Below are 15,689 nucleotides of genomic sequence, written 5' to 3' on the forward strand. Positions count from 1 at the left end.
GTTGGTGGAAAAACCATGCTCTAGAAAAAGAAGAGCAAAGGACGAGGGGTTGGGGAGAAGGTTCTGGGGCCACCTCGTGCCTGGGGTGGCATGAAGGAGGGTGTTTACGGACTGGGGTGTAGACAGGAACCTCTTAGATTGAGGACCTGATTTACTGAGCGTCCTCCACCCGCCCCCCACATGGGCCCTACCCAATTTTCTAAAACTTAGGATTAGTTCTGGTTTCTTCCAATACTTTTGATTGTGACCAAGCGTTTCCTTTATGGTACGGGCGAAGCGCGTATTTCCTGTTGTGACAGAATGCACCTTGTGTTTAGCAGCTGCTGCCGTAGGGAGCAGTGACGGGAGGGGACTGAAGGTGCCATGGAGCCAGGGGTCTGGCCTGAGTTTGTCACAGACGAGCAGGACTCCTCACACGAGTCCTGTGACATCCTGAGCCTTCAGGTCCCCGTGATACAGTATTAGGGCTGCCCCAACAGCGGTGCCTAAGCCCAGTTTACAGAATTGCCTGTGGGCGCTGTGTTAAAAGTCTTGGCTCTTAATGCTTTGTTTCTTCCCTTAGTTAATTTTATGTTAATTTCTAAAGTGAGGACTCCTTTTTTAACTTTTAAAACCGGAAAGCATTTCATTTGAGATGCGCGAAATGACATTAGTGAAGAAATGTCCTTGTACCCAACTATCCGCCCAACCTTAAGAAGTGAGCCATTGCCGGTGCAGTGGGGACCCCTGTCGTCGACTCCCTGGGGCCGTCTCCTGTCTGACTCCTCGGTTATGCCTTCTTTCCTGCATTTAGTGGTTTTTATCCCCATGCATTTGCTGCACAGGGATGGTTTTCTGAGCACTGTCACGTAAAGGTGTACTAGTTTCCTGGGGCTGCTGTGACAAAGTACCACAGCCTGGGGTGGCTTAAACAGAGTTACGCGGTCTCATCGTTCTGGAGGCTGGAAGTCCGAAATCAAGGTGTGGGCAGGGTTGGTTCTTCCCGAAGGCTGTGAGGGGTTCTTTTCCATGCCTCTCCCTCAGCTCCTGGTGGTTTGCTGGCGTTCCTGGGCTTGTAGCTACATCCCCCGTCCCCCCACCCCCACCCCCACCCCCACCCCGTATCAGCCTTCATCTTCACAGGGCGTTCTCCTGTGTGCATGAATGTCCGCCCCAATTTATCAAATTTCTTCTTTTTGTAAAGACGCTGTTGTATCGGATTGGGGCCCATCGTTCTCCGGTGTGACCTCATCTTAACTGATTCCATCTGCAGTGAGACTCTGTTTCCCTATGAAGGCACATGCTGAGATGTGCTGGGGGTAGGACCTCAACTGAATTTGGAGGGAGGGACAACATGATGGAACCCGTAATAATGTGTTTAAGCTTTGTACACTTGGTGTCGTATTGTACATATTCTGCAACTTGGTTTGTCAAGAAAGAAACCAATTTCCAGGTCCCACCTCCCAAAGATGCATGTGCTGGGATTGGGGGTCAACCAGCCGGGGTTTGGGCTCTTTGTGAGTCTACGTAGAAGGGTCAGGTGGGGCAGCCAGACCGAAAGGCTGGAGCTCTGAGCCTTAAACAGGTCATTTTCTCCGTTGGAACCTCACCTTCGCTGCGAGAAGTGTTCAACCTGAGCAAAAGTGGCAAAATACATTGGGCAGGTCGCACGTGATGAACAAACACCTCTCCCCCTCCAAGCCTGGATCTCCGTCACCTGGGACCCGAATGTAGGAAAGTGCATATTCGTTCTACCTAGAGATTAGGTCGTTGGGATTAGCTGTTGCCACCACACAGTACAAGAAATTGATACACAGAATTGTAAATCGGGAATGGCTTCCAGTGCTGTCGTACCCTCACCTGGGAAACGGAGGACGTTGCTTCCCCAGAGCACAGGTCCTGTCCTGTCACAGAACTGACAAAGGCCCGGCGATGTTTGCTCATGAAACATCCACCCCCGTGCGGACTCAGGACACTGAATTCGAGACACTTTCCGTGTACCAACAGCTCCGCACGAAGATAAAACGAAGGCAGAAGCACACTCAACATGTGGGAACAGATCGCGAGGTGAAATGGTGGTGCCCATGGTTGTGAACCTCAGGATACATAAAGGGGGCGAGAGCACAGCTTCGCTAGGGTTCTGCCGGTGGCTGTGCCCTGGGGCCCCGGGGCGCGAGTTTACTAGCCTCTTTGAATAAACACAGAACTCGGCATCCATCCCCCAGAAAGGCCAGACTTCCTTACTTGGTGTTGGGTAACGTTTGTCTTCTGTTTGTTGACAGTTTCTGTAACCAGGAGACTGAGGAGAACAGTGGGGAGGCGACAAAGTATAGAATTTCATCAGTGTAGATTTTATGTACGTCTGCTGAACTCCGCACCGTGTTTGTCAGACTCCTGAGGGTACGACCCCATGTGTGGAGCTGGGATTAAGGAAGAGATGACGACGCTTTCCTCTACGTTGAGTGTTCCCCTGGAATTGAGTTCCCCACACGGACATTTGCCAGAGGAGAAGGGAAAGAACAAATGCCTCATGTTTTCAGTGTGCGTTTGGGGGTGGTTTGATACATCTGTCTCAAATCCTAAGGCTTTGGTACCGTAGCTACTGAGCTCCCACCCAGGGCAAGGAATACCTTCTCCCAGTCTGTCAGTCTCTTTTCTGGCTCAAAGATGGAAAACACATCCCCTGATCATGGGTGCTCTTCAGGCCCGTGTGTTCTCCCCTTCACCACCATCACAATCATTAACAACAAGACCTGGATCCCGGCAGGTGATGGGCGCCTGATTTCTCCCCATCTGGCTTTCTCCGCTGGAAGGTGCCAATAGGCTCTGTGTCGTCACGTCTGACTTTAGTCGTTACGTTGTGTGGAGAAGGCAGTGGAGATGGAAAAGGGAGACGGCGGGTGGGTGGTGACCTGGCAGTGAGGGAGACAGATCTGCTCTCCGCCTCGCCAACCAGGGTAGACCCAGAACGTCCACCCCACCGTCCTGGGTGCGGGGAGGGACAAGTTGTGTGGAACCACAGGCGTCCCTGGTCCCAGCCACCTGAGCAGGGAGGGAGCCCTGCTTCTCTGCTCAGGCGCCAGCGAATGCCGTTCCTGTCGGTCCTCCTGAGTCCTCCTGAGTCTCTATTCACGCCACACAGCACTTGTCTCGGCTATGATGCCTGCGGCTACGACTGAGAGACTCACCGTGGAACACTCGCTGTCTCAGCAAAGGCAGGGCACGCTCGCTGAAGGCAGCACTTTCCTGAGTGTTACGGCAGTCACATCGCGTCGCGTTAGTCTCAGGAAAGGATCTCAACAATGGACTTATTTCATTCCTCGGCCCCCCCAAGAGGCAGAATTCAGATCGCCGTGGGTTCTGCCATGGCCTTCACCCAACCATATAGAGTAGTCCCTTATCCGCGGTTTTGCTTTCCGGGGTTTCAGTCACCCACTGTCAACCGCGGTCTGAAACTCTTAAATGGAAAATTCCAGAAGGAAACCACTGGTCAGTGTTAAATGGTGCACCGTTCTGAGTAACGTGATGAAATCTCTTGCCCTCCTGAGCGGGGCGTGAAATACCCCTTTGTTCAGCATATCCATGCTGCGTGTACATAATAGTAGAGTAAGATGTTTTGAGAGAGAGAGAGAGAGCATTCACGTAACTTTTATTACGTTCTATTGTTAAAGTAGTTCCATTAGGTTGGTGCAAATGTAATTATGGTTTTGGCAATTATTTTTAACCCTTTAAACCGCAGTTACTTTTGCACCAACCTAATGTTTTATTTTCATTGTTGTTTTATTGTTGTGCCTAATTTATAAATTAAACTTTCTCATGGGCATGTACATATAGGACAAAACACAGTACGTGTCGGGCTTGGTACTATCTGCGGTTTCAGGCAGCCACTGGGGGTCTCGGAATGTGTCCCCTGCGGGTAAGGAGGGAACCACTGTAGTGCTTTATTGCTCAATAGGATTCCGTTTTAAGGATACGTGGAAGTTGACTGTCCATTCTCTTGTGGGAGAACATTTGAGTTGTTTCCAGGTTTTGACGATTGCAACTAAAGCTACTGGAAACATGTGTGTCCAGGTTTTCTCTGTGAACACAGGTTTTTGTTTCTCTTGGGTCGATGTCTGGGAGTGGGATTGCTGGGTGGTGTGTCAGTGTAGGTTTCATTGTATCAGAAGTCACCACATGCTTTTCCATCTCACCGGGCAGCGCTCCGTAAACATTGGTGGTTTGTAGCTCTGGTTTGAGTTGCAGAACCAATTTGTGCTCATAGCACCGAGCGTATTGGAAAGTAGGTAAAAGGCCATTAGCCCCGGCAGATGTATCTACAGGATATGGACGAAGCTTTACGCTTCCTCTTCAGGTTTAAAATTAGCCTTCTGGGTCCCGCATGGGGTCCCAGTGTCCGCCAGCCGTGACTTTTGCCCAGGACTGCTGAGTGAGAGAGACCCATCGGCCCACTGTCTCCTTCAGCAGTGCAACTTTCGGCGTAAAAATAGAAAACTCTGCAGCCGGCCGGCCCTCCTGTGGATAAGACCGAGCTTCTGGGCACATGTGTGCCCATCTGTGCAGGATTCTGGACAGATGGCAGAGCTCCTGCTGGTGGGACCCAAGGTAGGGCAGATGCTGAAACGCCCAGCACTTGCCCACCCACCCCAGGTACTCAGGTCTTCAGAAATCTGGGGAAGCATCGTCCCACCTCGGCTTCTGTGACCGACAGCCCACCTCGGAGAACAGGCAGGTGCTGACTGGAACGATGAAAAAGAAGGCAAGTGACAAACTGAGTTCCGCTGATTTTTGTCAGGCGCACGTATGTTACCAGGCTGTGTGTCCCTGATAGCTGTCATTGCAAACATTTTAAAATAATAAAAGGAGCTTAGCATAGCAATAGGTGGTCAAAACTCATTTGTCCTCTATCACAAATTGGCAGGATGATGAACTTCTTTCTTCACCGTGAGGATTTAAAGCCCTCTGAGTGTGATTGTAAACTCCTTATACGCTGGAATGTATTTTCTGATTGGCCGTGATGCGTGGTTGAGAGGCCAATTTATTAGACGTATTTATTGCTTCCATTCACATGACCATATATACGTTACTCTGAGAGCGGCATCAGTGGCTTTCAAAAATTAAAGTCTTCACGTTGGACGGGTGCTGTTTTCCTAAACCTGACTTGCTGGGTAGAATTAGACACGTGTCCTGTGCTTCACGTAATGTACACGCAGTTTTGTTACATACCATCCTTGCAAATAAGGAAGAGAGTGAATTGTTATGTATCCCGACTGTCGAGATTTAAAACAGAACTTAGAGGACATTTCTCATTCGTCTCGAGGAGTTTCTGTGACAAGAGACAGTCACAAGATCTCCTGGCCAGGTATATACCTCTGTGCCCTGTGATGCTCTTTTCTAATTTCCTGTGTGGTTAGGGCAGCAGAGTTAGGGTTGGATTTGGGTGGCTTTTTGTCTGCACAGCCAAGCCCAGGTGCAGAGCTAAGAGATTGTTCCTATTCAAAATACACTCAGGGTTTACTTCCCGGGAGGAATATCTAGCAGTTTAAAAGTCATACATGTCAGTGCAGCCGCCTCCTGGGACCAGATGGGAAAGAAACCTGCTTTGATAAGAGGGCGCCCGGCGGCCAGGGGTGAACTGGCGGAGGTCCCTGTAAGAGTGAGTATAGGGCTGAGGGATCCCAGTCACTGCCAAGAGTTTCCAAGGAAACATCACATTGTTTATCAGACGTAGAGGGTAAACAGTTTCCCTCCGAAAAGGCACCCGGTGACGTGGGGCCCATGAAAGTGCTTTGTAAATCCTGCCAGTTTGGATTGTCCATCAGTAGAACAGACACTTCCCTGAGGCCCTCGGTCATTGGTGACTTTTGAGCAGGGGGCTGTCAGTTGTCAAAAATCACCGTTACCCTCCTGGTTTCGTTGTATTAGAAGCTCCGCCCGACAAAGATTGAGCAGTTTGTACTGAGTGTCCTTTCTGTCCCCGGCTCGTCAGCTCAGAGCTGCGATAGTAAGAGGGGTGATGTGTTGGAGAAGGTCATGGAAAAGGGGTGCCCCCTTCCTTCAGAGATGAGCTTCAGCTTTGGGGGGGTGGGCAGTAAAATGCTCTTAAAAAATAAACCCCAGTGGAAGCCACCCAGCTGTCCACGGACGGATGAATGGATAAATGCAACAGATAAACACGTTCCACGTGATGGAATGTCCCTCAGCCTTATAAAGGGAGGGCGTCGTGCTACGTGCCACTGCATGGATGAACCTCAGGGCATTGTGCTCGGTGACATCAGCCAGTCACAGAAGGACAAGTACGGCGTGATCCCACTTATATGAGGCACCTGGACTGGTCTAATTTATAGGGACAGAAAGTGGAATGGTGGCTGCCAGGGGGTGGGGAGTCGTGGTTTAACGAGGACAGTTTCGGTGTGGGAAGGTGGAAAAGGCCTGGAGATGGGGGTGGGGGTGGTTACACAACAACGTGACTGTACTTAATGATTAAAATGGCACGTTTATGTCGTATGTAGTTTGCGACTTTTTTTATTTTGTTTTTATTTTTACCAATCACAGTATTATAGGTAAAAAGTTATGTGTATAGATTAGTTCAGAGTTTGGGCAATTAGTCTTAGAAAGAAGAGAAGGAACCAGCTGAATTCCTAGGAACGTTGTATCCCATTTAGGCTTTTTAATAGAACTGTGTAGTGGTTGGGATACGTCCTTCACACACACCGGGCTTCCTGTGTGAGGTAGATCAGGGTCTGACAAAACCTGGTTATCTTTTGAAACAGTACAGAAAATGGCAGCTTTGTTTGTAATAGCAGGGTACTGGGAACGTCCAAATGTCCTTCCGGGGGTACTTGGCTAAACAAACTGTGATGCATCCATGCCTGGCTGCAAGCTCAGCAATAAAAGGAAGGAACTGTCGAGACACGCCATAACCGGGATGAGTCTCCAGAGACATGTGCCGGGTGCAACAAGCCGATGTCAAAAGACCACGTGCTGTGTGGCTCCATTTGTACAACGCTCCGAAGATGAGAACACTGTAGAAATGGCTGCCAGGGGCTGGGGCGGGGTGGGTGTCCCCGCAGAAGGGAAGTTTGGGGTGTTCTTTGCCTTCCCCTGTGGAGGTCATCACACACGGAGTGGCAGAAACCCCCCGCTGAGAAGCACCGATTCAGACCCCTTAGTTGTAGGATGTGTTTTTCTTGCAACGAGTTTTTATTGATCAGTGGGAGTTTTCATGAGCTTCTCATTTCTTCACCCTTTATCTTCCTCGTGGGCTGCATTTTGCTTCCTTCCACTGCAAAACTCGAACAGACTTTAACGGTGAGCAAAACGCAGTCCCTGTTTTTATTAAATTTTCCAGGGTATTTTTCCCCTCGAGGAAGGGAGGTCTGCCAAAAGCATTCTCCTGCAGATAATAAAATAATAGGGAGAAGCAGACTTTCCATCTAATTTTTTTCTTCTTCTTCCAGTGAGGAGGTTAGATAACAGGAGAGGGGTGGTACACTTAATATTGGTGAATAATTGCGTCTACCAAAATGGGCTTTGCCCACTGCAATCCCAGCAGCTGACGAATTACCCAGCAGGCTCCGCTGTGTTTCCTAGGACCGTGGAATGCCTTCTCATGCAAGACACGTTGCCACGGATTCGGGAAGTCATTTTAATGGTTCAGCTATCTTAATTTAAACAAAAGTTCAGGGCTTATTGTTCAGCTGAGTCTCTAAAAATATATTTTGACTGCAGCGGCTCTTTTACAATGCTAATGTGTGTTCCTGTTTCCAAAGAGAATCTGTATGAGACAGTCAGGCAAGCCCTTCTCTGAGGTAATGGTAGCCGTTTGCTTTACAAATTATACAGGAAAATATTAGTTTCGTCAAATAATAAATAAGGAAGCCCTGAAGAGTCTGTCCACCTAACTGGAGGCTGAAAGCACCTTTAAAGTCACGTGAAACAGTGACGTGTCATTTCCAGTAGCTGCGAGCAGCACATTCGTGGCGGTGTGGCAGGGTCCCTGAGCCCCTCAGGCTCAATGATTTGCTACAAAGAGTCAGGACTGGGCAACTGTTACCCTCGCAGTGGGTTACAGCAGAAAGCTACATGTTGTAACGCACAACACAGTGACCAGCTAAGAGTAGTATCGTGTATCCTTGAAAGTTGCTAAGAGAGTAGATCTCAAATGTTCTCACCGCAGAAAAGGTAACTCTGTGAGCTGATGGAGTTGTTGGCTTAATTGTGGCAATCGTTTTGCAGAAGCTACATGTAGTCAGGTCGTCACGTCACGTTGTACAGCTTAACCGTACACAATGTTATATCAATTGTAGCTCAGTAAAGCTGGGGAATGCAGGTTAAAATCAGCAAAGGGAACAGCGGGAGCCCAGAAGAAACCACACATTCGCTGCAGGAGTCCCCTCCCGGGGCAATTACATGGAGGTGCTTCCTTCTCCCAGCATCATGTGAAGTGGCAGGTGTGAAGTGGTGACATCCAGGGGTTTTATTGGGGGTCAGCTCCTGCTAAGGGGGACAGAAGGAGAACTTGGAGAGTACGTGGCTGTCCACATGCACCCGGTCCCGGTCCAAGTGTAAATCTGGGTGTTGATTGTGTAGCTATCACTGGTGCACGTGTGTGTATGTTGCTCTTCCATTTTAAAAAATAACTTTTAAAAATGCAAGGGTGGGTAAGTAGCTGGAGAACGTGAGTCCCACGCTATTGTCATGGACAAGAATAAGACACCCCCCCAGCTAGCTTTGGGCATCAGTAATTCACGGCCGTCCACCAACGGATGGCGTCTCCGTTCCCTCTGCAGAGCAACCTGCAAGGTTCTGGTCCTCAGCGTATGCTCCCCTGCCTGGTGCTATAAACGAACCTGTACTCAGTGAATTGTTTCATTACAAACCCTCCTGTAAGGGTGCTCGTTGCAAACGAACTCTTCATTCAGAAAGAGTGTTTTCCTAAACTGTTCTTTCGGTTTGATTATAACCACTTAGAGTAGCAATATAGAGTCATGGATACGATGCCAGGTCATAAGTCCCAGATGTCACAGCCATCCCGACGACCCTGGTTCCCCCGCATTTTTGGGTGTGCGAGCTTTGCTAAGTGTACCGTTGTAATTTGTATGTGTGTGAAAGCTAAACGTCAAGATTTACCATTCTTGTGCTCGTTAATTTGTTGGGGGGGGGGAATACAATTAGAGTGAAAATCACTTGAAAATCACTTGAGTGTTTCTGAGTTGCAGTTGTTTAGAAATGTCTTATGCAATAGAGCCACACAATTTCCATTGGTGTTAACATCAAACAACAAAGACTAGATCCTGTGGAAGATGCCCTTACGGCTTAGTCTGTCCCGTCCCACTTTAAAAGTTGGTGATACGGCTGGGTCTGCGATGGTTTGGGTTTCCTTTTTCAGCTAAGATGAAATCGCCACTTACCAAGGGGCCTGTTTTGAGTTCATGCACCATTTCATGTAAGACCTGCCTGCTCTGAAATTCAAATGTGACCTTAAAAGTCTCCAGCCTTTATATTTTATTTCCTGCCGACTTGACTCCCTCCCTTCCTTCCAGACGGCCGGTCACACACAGCACACTGTCTTTTCCCCCAAAGTCCTGTGTTATCCGGGTTTAATATAAAAACAGCAGAATCACGTTCAAGCATTTCTTCTCTAGGATCTTTTCTACTCCCTTCACCTTCAGTCTTCTCGGCCTCACATCGCCATCGGCTCGATCCTTCCCTTGGTATTGTCACTCTGTCCCCTCTGCCACTGCTGTGTTGTCAGACAGTACAGCAGGTCCCCAGTAATGTCCTGTGGTTACAATGGTCATGAGGTACCCCTGCAACTTAATTTTCTTGTTCATGTCACTGAGCCTGGAGTAAAACGGGTTCCAATGTCAGGGTACAGACATCATTTTGCCTGAGGTCGCAGAGCCTGTGGAGGACGTTCAGTGAGGATTTACTGTCGCTCACATTTTTGGGGCACTTGCTGTGTACCAGCCATGATTCGAAGTCTTCACAGGTAAAGCTGTTAACGCATAGGATGGAGACACAGCTGCATGCGCCATTTACAGGTGACAGACCTGTGCCTGAGTCACACGGCCGGGAACTCACAGAGCTGGACTTCAGCATGGGCCAGCTCTCCGAGGTTCCTCTCTTGCACGGTGTATCATGCCTCTGTTAATGTGGTGAAATCGGTGATTTATTTTCTGACATTCCTGGAATAAACAGCACTAGTTGGCCCGGACTTTCTGTCCTTTTCCATATCGCTGAAATTCCGTTTGTTAATACGGTGTCTGGTGTGTTTGCAGTTCTCTTACCAAGACGAGCTGGGCCATGAGGTTCCTTTTCGGGTGTCCTTGTCAGGTCTGAGTATTAGGGTTATGCTGGCCTCGGAAAACCAGTTGGGGAATCCAAAACCGCTCCCGTAAGACACCCTCCGAGCCCGGGTCTCTGCCCTGTATCAGGGTGGAAGCAACTCTCTGTAAAGGGCCAGGAGGATGGTAACTGTTTTAGTCTCCGTCACCACTGCTCGTGCCTGCCTTTGTCGCAAAGACGCAGCCATGGAAAATACGTAGAAAAATGAGTAGCTCTGTTCCATTGGTACCGTATTTACAAAACAGGCAATGGCCAGATACGCGAATATATATGTAGTTTGCAGACCCCTGTCCGAGATTCTTCATAGAGTACGGGGAGTCCTCTCCTCCAGGTAACCTGGGACCAGGTGGGAACAGCAAGTGTCCATCCCGCCTTCTTCCTTTGCCCTCCCACTGTCTGGTCTCCTATTTCCCAACCTCAGGCCGGTGTGTATTTGTATATACCTGCAGTATTTTATTCATGTTGATTAATAGTTTTCCTTAAGTTGAAGCAGTGACTTTTTCTTAAATGTACCCGTGTGTCTATGACTTGTATTTGCATGATACACATGGAAAGAAGTCACTGTTCAATTTTAAGGAATTTGCCTCCACCCCCCGCACCCTGAAATTATTTGGGGGGGTCCCATCAGAGGTCTGGATGCCAGGGGGGAATCCTTGAAGTCCCAGAATAAAGCAGTGGACATGACGTTTAGTTCCAGAAATGTCTGTCGATGGCTTGTCCGTTGAGTGCTCACACTGCCGGGATGCTGGGCTTGGAAGGATGGATAAGGGAAGGAAGGCTGATTTTCCCCAAATGAAGAGCATGAGTGAACTCGCTGACGCACAGCAACGTCCCAGGGTGTTTAGGGAGAAAAGGCCACCTTGGTGGAAGGGACAGGGAGACTTGATGGGAGGGAGGAGAAGAAAGTACTGGAAACTTGGATTGGCCGCAGATTCATGCCAAGCTGAAACACGTGAACCGTGTCCCCTTAGAAGCCCTCGCTTCGTGTTGGAAAGGAAATGTGAAGGCATTGTGAGTACAGGATGACTTCACCTGCTCGGTGAAAATGGAGAATCAACCACGATGGTGGCTCTCCAAACGCATTAGCAACCTGGGAAAATGCTCGTGTTGTATCAGGTACAAAAGAACAGGGACACAGAATTCTTGCATCCCGGAAATTCTCTAGAGAAAAGGGAGTGGAGGAAGCTTCCCGATAGGAGAGCGGCACTTGTGCCGCGTACATAGTATGTGAGTTCTATCCTTTAGGTTCCAAATTGCTTTCTCTGTGTCTCCCAAAATTCTCTGTTACTTTGTTACTGTAACTTTTCACGATGCCATCCGTGGTCATGTCCAGTTTAGCATTCATGCTTCTATTTCCCAATTTCCAAAGATCAAATCCAAAATTCACGCGGGTTCAAAACGGGGAGGGGAGGGCGGGGCTGGAAGGCCAGAAGGAGGCTCCTCCAGGCCCAGCTTTTCCGAGTGGCCAGCTACCCGGCTGGAGCTGTGGTTTCTCCTCTGGCTCTGTGAGCATTTCAAGGACAGCAGCCTTCCCGCCGGGCCCCCCGGGAGCTGCCTCAGCCCCGCCAGCTGTGGGCCCAGGAGGAAGTAGCAACCTTCCTTTATAACCTGACTAATGCTTTCCCCGCCTGGATGTTTCCCATATTTAGAGCACAGTAAAAGCCTTGGCAGCAGCAGGCGATCTGCGATAGCCAGCAGTCATCCAAGCTGTACTCTGCCGCCACCCTTGGGGTCCAGGCCAGATGTTAAAAGTGAAACCCTATTTTAACGAGGTCCTTCTGGTATTTCTTTTGGGTGCCAGCCAGAGCCGTTCCATTTGCACTAAATTCTAACTGATGGCGGGTCATCGAGAACAGGTCTGCAGTACATGAAACGTTCCCACAGCACAGCTTCCTGGAGCCAAGTGTCAGGGAATTAGGAGAGAAGGTGAGGACTAGGTCTTGAGGATTTTTATTTATTAATTGTTTTATATATAAACACCTTGAAATGTGAAGCTGATATGAACGTGTGCGTTGAGTCAGACTGCGAAATCGAAAAGCATTCTCAGCACGTGTTTCTCGGGCACAAAACATAATCCTCTGATGAGACTAACCCATCACGTCCCAAAAGAAGTGGAGCGGTAGTGAATTCGTCCCCAAAGATGAGGGTATGAGTTCTTACTCATTGACCGCTTCTAACTACGTGTGCGAGTGTCTTCCTGGGTTTGATTTATTTGGCCCAGCCACCACTTCATTACCCTTGGGCTCCCTTCCATTTTTATTTTTATCAGCACCCCCCCCACCCCCACCACCTCGTGTCACCCCTGTCCCCACCCTGCGTGGAATGTGGGCATGTTTCCAGGCCGCTGCAGTTCTGTTGCAAGAGCCACGATGAGCCAGGAAATACTGACAGAGGAAAAGCTGAACCAACTCCACAGTGGCTGTTGCTGGAACGTCGATATTTGCAGAAACAAAGGAAGCGCTGTGTATCAATTAGTCCACGGTTTTGTTTTCAGAATGACTCTCTTGTCACATGCTTTCTCTGGAGCCAGTTAGGTGGGATGCGTGCGTTAACCCAGGGCTGTTGGGCATCCATGAATCAGAGGGCCATGCCCACAGCCACGTTCTTTGCCACCAGGCGGCTTTGGCGGGCGCGCGAAAATCATATTACAGACCTCCCAACCACAGGCGTTAACGTGTGCTTTCACTTCCTGTCCAATCGGGGACGTCCCCACCCGGCGATTCCGCCTCGGTTGTGTTCATGAGGAACTACTCCCAGTTCCCCAGTTCCTCTTTCCTGCTCTCGCGGCTTCCTGGTTCCTGCATGTGATAAAGCTTCTTGTGGCCACGCGGGGCGTGACGTGTCCCCTTCTCTGAGGGACTGTAAGTGACCGAGTCTTCTCTCTAGGGCACTGACCTTGCTGTGTCATCACTCAGTCACCCTTGTAAATTAAAATCCTGTGAGTTTGTTTGGGACAATGAGGTCCTTTATTCTCTCTACATAGAACGTTAGAATTGAAAAGGAGACCTTGGAGGGGCGGCCAGATGGCTCAGTTGGTTAGAGCGTGAGCTCTGAACAACAGGGTTGCCGGTTCGATTCCCACATGGGACACTGAGCTGTGCCCTCCACAACTGGATTGAAGACAATGAGCTGCCGGACGGGCGGCCGGATGGCTCATTTGGTTAGAGCGCGAGCTCTTAACAAGGTGGTCGGTTCAATTCCTGCATGGGATGATGGGCTGCGCCCCCTGTAATTAACATTGCAAACGGCAACTGGACTTGGAGCTCAGCTGTGGCTTCCACAACTAGACTGAAGGACAACGACTTGGAGCTGATGGGCCCTGGAGAAACACACTGTCCCCCAATAAGAGGAAGGCGCCCGCTGAGGCGTGCTCTCTCAGTACGCGAGCAGAACCAAACCACATTTCTCCATCACCACCTGACTGTGTCTGTCTTCTCTGATTCCCCACACAGCTCTCCTGACGTGAGTGTCGTCGAAAGATACAATTCATCTTTGTTTGATTTTTAATACAGAAAGCACTCAGGCTCGTTTCTGCAACGTACACCTTATTATTTGCAACTTGTTTTGCTGGAAAACCTAAGGTAAATGGTGTTACTGGTTAAATGATCTTTTTCTTCTTTTAAAAGGATGCCATTGGAATCATTTAGAAATTTCTAAACCAGTTTCGGTGGTATATGGGTGGAGAGCATGGACTCTGGGGTCAGTGGGCCACTTCCTGGCTGTGTGCCCTCAGAGAATTCATGTTCCTGCTCTGTGACTCGGTTTCCCCATCTGTAACATCGACTTACTAGCCAAACTCCTAGGTGGTTGGCACCGCTGTCAGCTAATTCATAAAAGTGCCGATATGTGTAGTTAGTACTTGATTTCCTTTGTATTAGTTATTGTTATTCTCAAATAATGTCATAGTTTTCTGTTCAGGTATGTACACTCGGCCAAAAGCCCTCCCTGCTGCTTTGAGACCGTCGCTTATACGATAGTCCTCTGTGTCTGGAACCTGTTTTCCTTCTGCTGTGCTGTGGTACCTAAATCCTTAATTCTTATCCTCCTCTGTATTGTCTTTTGTCCTGAAAATAGTGACGACTGAGGGTTATTCAGTTTCTCGCCACCCTTTATATCAGCATCCCGAGTGTCTCTTCCCCATTGTTCTAATCCATCTTACGGGCCAGCTGCTATACAGAGGAGGGGTGTTCTCTGGGTGCCATAAAGTGGATCAAAATGCTCTGCTGTCTTCAGGGAGCTTCCGTTTTCTCAGGAGCTGGGAGATGCACGTGAATAAAGAGAAAGCTGCCCGCTGTGCCGCTGTATGAGGATAGCTCGGGAAGAGAGTGGTCACTTCCTATGAGAGAACAGAGAAGGCTTCTGTGGGGGAAGATGCCTGGCTGCAGCCGTGATTGTGAATAAGGAGTCAGCAGTGGAGGAAAAGGCAATTCGGGAGCAGGGATTCTCACCCTCGTGCTACAGAAATGTTGGCCTGCTCATTCTTTGTCGTAAGAGGCTGTCCTGCGCATTGCACGATGTTTAACACGGGTCTAGTAGATCCGTCTACCTACTCGATGCCAGTAGCACGCACGTCACATACATACACACACATCATGGTGACAACAAAAATACTTCCAGAAATTGCCAAATGCCTTTCGGGGGGGGGGGGGGCAGGAATCACCCTCGCTTGAGAACCATGAACCCCAGTTCTTGACCACGAGACCAGAATAAGCAGAGTCACCCTATAGGAAAGCAGATGTGCGCCTTGAGGACCACACTCAGGCCAGGGGTCTTGCCCAGACCTACAGGCTCTTGACCGATTTGAGGAAGAAGAGTGCTAGGCTCTTCGGGGGTGATTCTGTGCAGTTACAGTGACAGTTTTGTGTTACATGGAGTAGCACCTGTAAAGCTTGTATGCTACTGCGTGATAACAAAGGAAGCACGGGCTGACTGTCAGGGTCCGTTGTCGTTACCATGGTAACCAGACACAGGAGAAGCGTGTTTCAGTGCCTTCGGGCTGCTACAACACAGGCCCACAGACTGAGTGGCTTATCCACATCAAACATTTATTTCTCAGAGTTCTGGAGGCTGAGAAGTCCGAGATGAAAGGGGCAGCAGACTCGGTGTCTGGTGAGAGCCTGCTGTCTGGTTCACGGATGGCCATCTTTTCAGTGTACCTTCCCATGGGAGAAAGGGCAGAGACGCTCTCAGGGGTCTCTTCTACAAAGGCACGAATGCCATTCATGAGGACCTGGCCCTCATGACCCAATCACTTCAAAGGCCCCCACCTCCCAACCATCATCTCAGGGGAGTGGGTTTGTCTTAACCATCCATGGCTGAAAGAAATGAGAGAGGGCATCTGGGAGGCCGTGCCATTTACG

At 49.3% G+C, this 15,689-nt stretch overlaps 1 protein-coding gene across 6 annotated transcripts in view; it reads left to right on the plus strand.

Moving 5' to 3' along the window:
* TBL1X (transducin beta like 1 X-linked) overlaps positions 1 to 15,689 on the plus strand; it is a 180,226-nt gene that overhangs the window by 133,559 nt on the left and 30,978 nt on the right. The window lies entirely within an intron of this gene.

This window comes from Rhinolophus sinicus, chromosome 18 (assembly GCF_057876585.1).
Source record: "Rhinolophus sinicus isolate RSI-liver-muscle chromosome 18, RSI-T2T, whole genome shotgun sequence".
Classification (NCBI taxonomy): Eukaryota; Metazoa; Chordata; class Mammalia; order Chiroptera; family Rhinolophidae; genus Rhinolophus; species Rhinolophus sinicus.